This window comes from Triticum aestivum, chromosome 2A (genome assembly GCF_018294505.1).
Source record: "Triticum aestivum cultivar Chinese Spring chromosome 2A, IWGSC CS RefSeq v2.1, whole genome shotgun sequence".
In the NCBI taxonomy this organism is placed as follows: domain Eukaryota; kingdom Viridiplantae; phylum Streptophyta; class Magnoliopsida; order Poales; family Poaceae; genus Triticum; species Triticum aestivum.
The window spans coordinates 52471679-52480493 of record NC_057797.1 but is presented as its reverse complement, the minus strand read 5'-3'; the positions used below and the strand labels follow the sequence as shown (position 1 = coordinate 52480493).

The window sequence follows — 8815 nt, the reverse complement described above, 5'->3', positions numbered from 1 at the left end:
CAGTTCACAAGTTGACATCAACATCAATTCCCCGCAAAAAGAAGAAAAGAAGATCACATCAACGTTGACTGGGAGGATTGTATCGCATCACTGTTCCCAAAGCTAAAAACTGGGTCTGCGCAAACAAGAAGAGAGAAAAACTCCCAGTAAGAGAGATTTCCACTTTCATTTTGGGAAGTTTCTTTTGCATTGTTTTTCACAAGTAACCTAGGGTATATCAGATGATGAAAGGCAATGAAGCTAACCATTGAAATAATCTGAGGCCTTGTTAGGCATCCCTAGAAGTATATATCATAGTTTAAATCATTATAGTTAATGCAGTACAATATACATGGAGCTGGATTAAATACCCAAAGATGCATTACCGAATGGCTGAATTTAACATGTGTGGAGAGTAAATCCAGATGAAGAGGAGTATGCTTTATTATACATGTCTACCAACACAAACAACATTGAAATTGCTTGACTTTTCCATGTGATCTACGGAAGAGTTTACATTAAAAAAACATCGGCTAATCAAATTATGACAATGTATATTAATAATATTTATCCAGGCGAAGAGGAACCAGGAACCAGTACGATTTTACCTCGCTCCAAATGATCACATCGCCAACTCACTTCTACCCATGGTTTTTGAGTCGCGACTCATGCGAGTCGCTCTGGGGCAGCGACTCGGAAGAAGTCGAGCCTGCGTTGTGACTAGTCGCGACTCAGAGTCGCGAGTCGACACTAAGCTGAGTCGACCATATTTTTGCGACTCATAGACTAGTCGTCGACTAGTCGCGACTAGTCGAGCGACTCGAAATCCATGCTTCTACCCGGAAAAAACACCAAATCCCATACGCAAAAATGGCACGAGACAAGACCCTGGAAAAACTACCAGTCCACCAACATACAACAAAAGTACGAAATTCTTTATCAAAACATGTCAAAGCCAAGGAACCAAAATTATTTGCTAAGAATTTCAACAATAGCCGTAATTATAAAACAATTGACATCAAATTGAGCCGAGTACCAAACTAAACTAAGGTATGCAAGTGTGCCTGACAAAACATCGCCACACAAGGAGCACGAGCACCCATGTCAGGTGCTTAGGACAATTGCGCACCGAGGAAGGATCAAAGTATTAAAATTGGAAGGAAGGATCCAAACTAACCATTTCGACGACTCAACCAAAAGAATTCACTCAAACAACATGAATAAGACTGAAAGACAGCAGGATGACATGTGTACCAACACCTGTTTTCTCAAAAACAAAGCAGGATAGCTAGCCATTGGTGTACTAATTCTGGAGTAGTGCCCGTCTAGATAATATCTTAGAGAGCAATTATCTGTTCCTAGTTGCAACCATGTCTTTCATCGTTCCAAAAAATGCAAACTGGAAGTAAACGAGGGGAATAAAATAGACTAGTCATATAGCATAGATTCTCCATAGTTCAGAACTTTAACATGGTACTAAACGCAAGATAATAGCTGCAACCATCCGAATTGTTCAGTTCTACACTAAGAAGACCAACCAGGAACAAAAAATAATGCTCATGTAGAATAGATACTCCATTGGCGAAGCAAATCAGCAGTGTATAACATCCAGATCAAGCACTGCATCCTACAGCCCTACAAAAAATGGAGGCTCCGGATTAATTCGAGCGGGGTGGATCCATAAGCGCTTGTTGATCCAGAGGTAATGCTTGGTAACGCACAATTCGATTTCTTGGTCATCTTCACTCTTCACATATCCTAAAAACTTGCCATCACTGTCAAAATGCAACACACACCTACGAGTGAAAGTGAACTGGATCAGCAGCTCACCCTCATTGAGAGCAGCCATCCTACGGATCATTGTCACCTCTGGATCAACAAGCGCTTATGGATCCACCCCGCTCGAATTAATCCGATGCTTGAAAGACCAGGTCTCGGCATCGTAGTCCTGTACCACCCAAACATCTATGGTGTGTTTGTCATTGCTGATGCTGCACAAAGCAAGAGTGTCATTCATCTCAGCAACGACTCCTGTAAGCAGTTGCCCAATCGGGCAGGACGAGACATCAACCGAAATGTTTCAGCTACCGTGTTGAACACCATTATGTAGTCGGCATCCCAGCCATGATATTTTTCAAGTTTCCAGTGCAGGCCGCCTCGGTGGTGGACTGGTGGATATTGAGACGAACCAGGCAGGCCCTCGCGTAACGCCAGCTCCAAGGAAGGCGACGAAGATGTTGGTTGTGGGATGCATCCTAGTCTGAAGTATCTTATTTTATCGGATCCCACCGCTATGGCGTAGTAGAGAGTTCTGTAATTTGTGTCATATGCATTGTAGCATGTCGGACTAGATTGCCAAAGCACTTGGTATTCTCCTCCGGTTGATTGGTGCCGATAGAATCCAACAATCTGGTTACGAATACCATGTTGAGTTCGAGGCTTCGCTAGAGGAGCACACTTGCGAGTGACTGGGTTGCAGATGAAGAACTCATACGCATGGGAGACGATGAGGAGGCCATCATGGGCAGCCTCGAGTTTACCATAGTCGTAGGTCCGGACGAGAGGGCAGAGCTTTTGCTGGCCTGCGCAGGCCTCAAAGGAAAACAAGAGGCAGGCTTTCTGCGGGTCAATGGTGCAGCTGAGAATCTGGAGCAAGGGCTGGCAGCGGTGGTGAACTGGTGATCCAGCATGAACTTGTCCGTGGAGGTGGCGTTGTGCCACCACTTGCGGACAGCGCGGCAGCGGAGGATGTCCTTGGGCGGCAAGCGGACGAGGATCTCTTCGACAACGATCCACTCGGGAAGGTCGTCCAGGACGGTCGCCCCTCCGGTGCCTGGCATGGTGACCGGTCGATCGCCGGTGCTCCGTCAGATCAGATTCCGATCAACTAATAATAGTAATAAAACGAAAAGAGGAAACGTATAAGGATGGCGCACGACAGATTCCCTGGGCACGCAGAGGCGAGACGTCTTACCCTGGGGCGGGGCGGATAGAGGGGGCTAGTCAGGAACTCAGGGGACGATAGCGAACTATGGCGGCATCGCGAACTACACCGTGGCGGCGGCTCCGTGTTCCGGCGTCTCTAGACACGAAGACAAGAACGATTTGAGGGTAAATCGATAGATGGAGACAAAACTGAATCAGAACGCGGCGGACAGCGTGCGCCGAGATCGCCTCGCGCGGCCGGTTTGGGCGGCATATCTGCTTACCGGCGTTGGAGAAGAGGGCACTCCGGCGAGCAACTAGTACTCGCCGTGTTCCGGCGGGGAAGAGGATGGGAATGGAGGGCGGCCGTGAGGGTAGGGTTTGGATCTCCCCTGTTTTTTTCCTTCTGAGTGGTCTCCTCTGTTCACATTTGACCCTTTTCACTAGCACTTTCTTTTGCAACTATAGTAAGAGCATCTCCAGCCATTCGGCAAAATCCAGTATTTCAAAATCATTTTAGGTTGCTCATAGAATGATTTTGCGAAACGCCCGGATAATTGAATGAAGGTTGGGACATAAGGCCAACTTCAGCGCACGACCCCATCTTATTCCGGGTGCGTCCGTTTAGAGTAAAACGGACAAACCAAACGGCCTAGCGCGCGGCGCAAACGGACATTTGTCCATTTTTTTGTCTGCTTTCGACTCATCCCCGGTCCAAGTTTACGCCGCTGTTGGGTGAAACGGATAGCGCCCGGACGGGTGGGACGCGCGCTTGTCCTCCCCTGGCCCGCCTGTCGGTGGCACAAAGCAAAACCCCCGCTCCCCATTTGACGTCATTTCCTCCCAAACCCTTTCACGTCCCGCCCCCACCCTCCCCCATCAATGGCCGACGCCCAGCCGAATTCCGGCGGCCTAGCCGTTCACCCGCCCCGAAAGGTGAAGAAGAAGGCGGCCAAGGGTCCAAGGAAGCCGCAGTCGAAATGCACGCCGGAGGAGCTCGCCAAGATGGACGCGGAATAGACGAAGAGGAGGAACCGGAAGGCGGCCGTCAGGGGCAAGACCGCCGCGGCCAAGTTCGCCGCCGAGCGCGATGCGGTGGAGGCCGCGCGGCGCAAGGTCGAGGAGAAGGAGGCCATCGTCAACAAAGCGCACACCCTCCTCATGCTTGGCCTTTGCCGTCCAGCGGGTTTCTCTGGTGCGGTCGTCGGCCCGATGAGCACAGGCTCATCGGTCGTCAGACCTCACCACTATCCATCGCCAACGTCGCAGACCACGCCTATGTAGCCCGGCTTTTCCCCGCCCAGGCATGATGGCCAGACCCGTTTTTCGGGGTCACCAGACGTTGGCGTGATCGCATCTTCCACCCCGCGCCCCTCAGCCGTCATCGACCTCAATGTCACGACGGGGTCTAGCAGCAGCGGCCGGCCGGCCGTCGAGATGCAAAGAAAGAAAGCACGACCACCGTTTACGGGCACCATGTCGTCGCCCCGCGTCCTGTTCAACGAAATTCCAGCACCAACGCCAACAGTCGACGACCCCTTCTACAACCAGTTCATGGAGAATGTGATCTACGAGGGTGGGCATGGCGGTGCCTATGATCCCGACGAGACACAAAGTCAGGATGGCCGCGCCCAGTACGTTGCCGATGAAGAGGCCCACGGCCATGCTGACTACGACCATGGTGACTCGTGGCATGAAGACGATGACATCTATTGCGAAGGTGGTGGTGATGAAGAAGAAGTCATTGATATTGATATTGGGGGCGAGCCATTGTTCATCGACGAGCTTACCCAAAGAGCAGAAGAACAAAAGAGAAAGAAGAGCATTCGCACGGGTTCATATTCACAAGACGAGGACAAGTTGATTTGCCAATGTTGGATGGAGATTAGCCAAGATCCAAGGACCGACGCGCAACAAAAGGGCCTTATTTTTTGGACGAGAGTCCACAAAACATTTCATGAAAGGAAGATGTTTGAGCCCTACCAAATTACGAGCGACCGTGGCATCGCCTCGATTCAAAAGAGGTGGTTATTCATCCAACAAGAGTGCAACAAGTATTGTGCCGCACTTGAGAGTGTTAAAGCACGACCCTTGAGTGGTCTCGGCATTGGGGACATGGTATGCTCTCCTCATCCTAGTTCTTTCATTGCTACGGCCATGAGACTTCGGCCTTGTATATGTTTGCATGTTCAATTGTCGTTGATCATGTGGTGTAGGCATTTCAATCTTTGGAAGCATTAAAGGCCTAGCACAATGACAAGCCATTCACTCTTACACATTGTTGGACGATCATCAACAATTTCCCTAAGTTCAAGGATCAATACCGTGAACTTCAAAGGAAGAGAGGCAAGAAGACGGCCGCGTTGGCCGGAGGTGGAGATGGTGAGGTGTTGAAGAGGCTGAGGGGCAAGACCAACTCCAAGGTGGATGACATACGTGATGCGTCATCCATGGCCTTGCATGAGACTTTGCATGGCATGATGTCTCAAAAGGATGTGAGGGACGAGAAGAAGCAACAAAGCAAGGACGAGCAAATGAAGCAATACCTAGAGCTTCAAAGGAAGAAGCTTGAGATGGAGGAGGCGGCCAAGAAGAGGAAGATCGACATGGAGGAGGCGTCCCGGCAAAGGTAGCTCGACATCGAGGCTGCCAATGTCACGGCAAGGTAGAGGCAGATCGACATCGAGGCCACCAATGTCGCAACCAAAGCAAAGGAGGTGGCCCTTGTGAGCATGAGTGTGGACTTGACCAAGATGAGCGAGAAGACGAGGAGCTGGTTCTAGGCCAGGCAGAAGGAGATGTTCGACCCCGATGGCCTGAACTAGGTCGTCTGATCGGCCGTGATCGTTCTTTTTTGGAGGCTGGCATGGGTGCCGGCCGCTGGCTGTGTGCCGGCGAGAAGCACATTCATTTTGGTGGTTGGTTGTGTTGCCGGCCGCTGGCTGTGTTGCCGGTGAGGACGTGTAGGCCGCTAGCTCTGTTGCCGACGTGAACTAGGGCCGCTGGCCTGAACTAGGGTGTGTTATTTCGAAAGTTGGTGTTTGAAAATGGAGGCAGACAGGATGGTGCTGAAGGATACGTCCACGCGTTGGGCGCACGACCACCGCATTCCAGGGCAGACCCGGATATGACCCCATTGCCCTACTGATACGTCTCCAACGTATCTACTTTTCCAAACACTTTTGCCCTTCTTTTGGACTCTAACTTGCATGATTTGAATGGAACTAACCTGGACTGACGTTGTTTTCAGCAGAACTACCATGGTGTTATTTATGTGCAGGAGCAAACATTCTCGGAATGACCTGAAACTTTATGGAGACACTTTTCAGAAAACAAGAAAAATACCTGCCAAAGATGAAGGCCAGGGGGCCCAGCACCTTGCCACGAGGGTGGGGGATGCGGCCCCTACCTCGTGGGCCCCCTATTGCCTCTCCGATTCCAACTCCACCTCCATATATTGAGTTTCGGGGAGAAAAAAACCAGAGAGAAGAAATCATCACGTTTTACGATACGGAGCCGCCGCCAAGCCCTAAAACCTCTTGGGAGGGCTGATCTGGAGTCCGTTTGGGGCTCCGGAGAGGGGAATCCGTCGCCATCATCATCATCATCATCAACCATCCTCCATCACCAATTTCATGATGCTCACCGCCGTGCGTGAGTAATTCCATCGTAGGCTTGCTGGACGGTGATGGGTTGGATGGGATCTATCATGTAATCGAGTTAGTTTTGTTAGGGTTTCATCCCTAGTGTCCACTATGTTCTGAGATTGATGTTGCCATGACTTTGCTATGCTTAATGCTTGTTACTAGGGCCCGAGTGCCATGATTTCAGATCTGAACCTATTATGTTTTCATCAATATATGAGTGTTCTTGATCCTATCTTGCAAGTCTATAGTCACCTATTATGAGTTATGATCCGTTAACCCCGAAGTGACAATAATCGGGATACTTACCGGTGACGACCGTAGTTTGAGGAGTTCATGTATTCACTATGTGTTAATGCTTTGTTCCGGTTCTCTATTAAAAGGAGGCCTTAATATCCCTTAGTTTCCGTACGGACCCCGCTGCCACGGGAGGGTAGGACAAAAGATGTCATGCAAGTTCTTTTCCATAAGCACGCATGACTATATTCAGAATACATGCCTACATTACATTGATGAACTGGAGCTAGTTCTGTGTCACCCTAGGTTATGACTGTTACATGATGAACCGCATCCGGCATAATTCTCCATCACTGATCCATTGCCTACGAGCTTTCCATATATTGTTCTATGCTTATTTACTTTCTCGTTGATATTGTTATCATCGCTACAAAATACCAAAAACATTACTTTTATTACTGTTACCTTTTGCTACCGTTATCACTACTATCATATTACTTTGCTACTAAACGCTTTGCTGTAGATATTAAGTTTCCAGGTGTGGTTGAATTGACAACTCAGCTGCTAATACTTGAGAATATTCTTTGGCTCCCCTTGTGTCGAATCAATAAATTTGGGTTGAATACTTTACCCTCGAAAACTGTTGCGATCCCCTATACTTGTGGGTTATCAAGACTATTTTCTGGCGCCATTGCCGGGGAGCATAGCTCTATTATTTGAGTCACTTGGGATATATATCTGCTTATCATTATGAAGAACTTGAGAGATCCAAAAACCAAGATCTATCCCTCAACTACGAGGGGAGGTAAGGAACTGCCATCTAGCTCTGCACTTGATTCAACTTTGTTATGAGTAAATTTGTGACACCTACACCTGCTTCTGCTATTCGTTATGATATGTCGCATGTTATTGATGATGCCACTTCTGCTATGCATGATACTTATGATGAAACTACCTCTATGCCTGATACTACTATGCCACTTAGTGATTTTCTTGATGAACAACTTGCTAGGGCTAGAGAAATTGAAAATATTGAATCTGATGATACTGATGAAAGTGATGATGAAGAACCACTTGCTATTCCTAAGGGTTATGTATTTGATCAAGATGCTTCTTTAGCTATTTTAGCTTGCAGAAATAGAACTGAACTTAAAAGATTATTAGCTAAATGGAGTTAAATGATAGCGCTTGTTATGGCAATACCTAGACCTATTCTTGCTTGTTATGCCTAGCTAGGGGCGTTAAATGATAGCGCTTGTTGGGAGGCAACCCAATTTTATTTTTATTCCTTGCTTTTTGCTCCTGTTTAGTAATAAATAAATTATTTAGCCTCTGTTTTGGTTGTGTTTTTTGTGTTTAATTAGTGTTTGTGCCAATTAGAACTGTTGGGAAGACTTGGGGAAAGTCTTGTTGAACTTGCTGTAAAAAGCAGAAACTTTAGCGCTCACGAGAACTGCTGTCATTTTTATTTGGATAGTGATATTTAGTTAATTATTTTTGAAGATTATTAATAGATAAATTCCTCACGTCCAGCAATTTATTTTAGAATTTTTGGAGTTCCAGATCTTGCGCCAGCTACAGATTACTACAGACTATTCTGTTTTTGACAGATTCTGTTTATCGTGTGTTGTTTGCTTATTTTGATGAATCTATGGCTAGTAAAATAGTTTATAAACCATAGAGAATTTGGAATACAGTAGGTTTAACACAAATATAAATAAAGAATGAGTTCATTACAGTACCTTTAAGTGGTCTTTTGTTTTCTTTTGCTAACGGAGCTCACGAGATTTTCTACTTTAAGTTTTGTGTTGTGAAGTTTTCAAGTTTTGGGTAAAGATTTGATGGATTATGGAACAAGGAGTGGCAAGAGCCTAAGCTTGGGGATGCCCATGGCACCCCCAAGATAATCTAAGGACACCTAAAAGCCAAAGCTTGGGGATGCCTCAGAAGGCATCCCCTCTTTCGTCTACTTCTATTGGTAACTTTACTTGGAGCTATATTTTTATTCACCACATGATATGTGTTTTGCT

General features: G+C 47.2%; 1 long non-coding RNA gene across 1 annotated transcript; it reads right to left on the bottom strand.

The window, feature by feature from the left end:
• Positions 1 to 1345: 1345 nt before the first annotated feature.
• Positions 1346 to 3333, bottom strand: LOC123184666 (uncharacterized). The gene is made up of 3 exons (XR_006493049.1): positions 3189 to 3333; positions 2954 to 3061; positions 1346 to 2812 (listed from the first exon to the last, which is right to left on the bottom strand). It is a non-coding gene; the product is annotated as an uncharacterized lncRNA (long non-coding RNA).
• Between the last annotated feature and the right edge of the window lie 5482 nt (positions 3334 to 8815).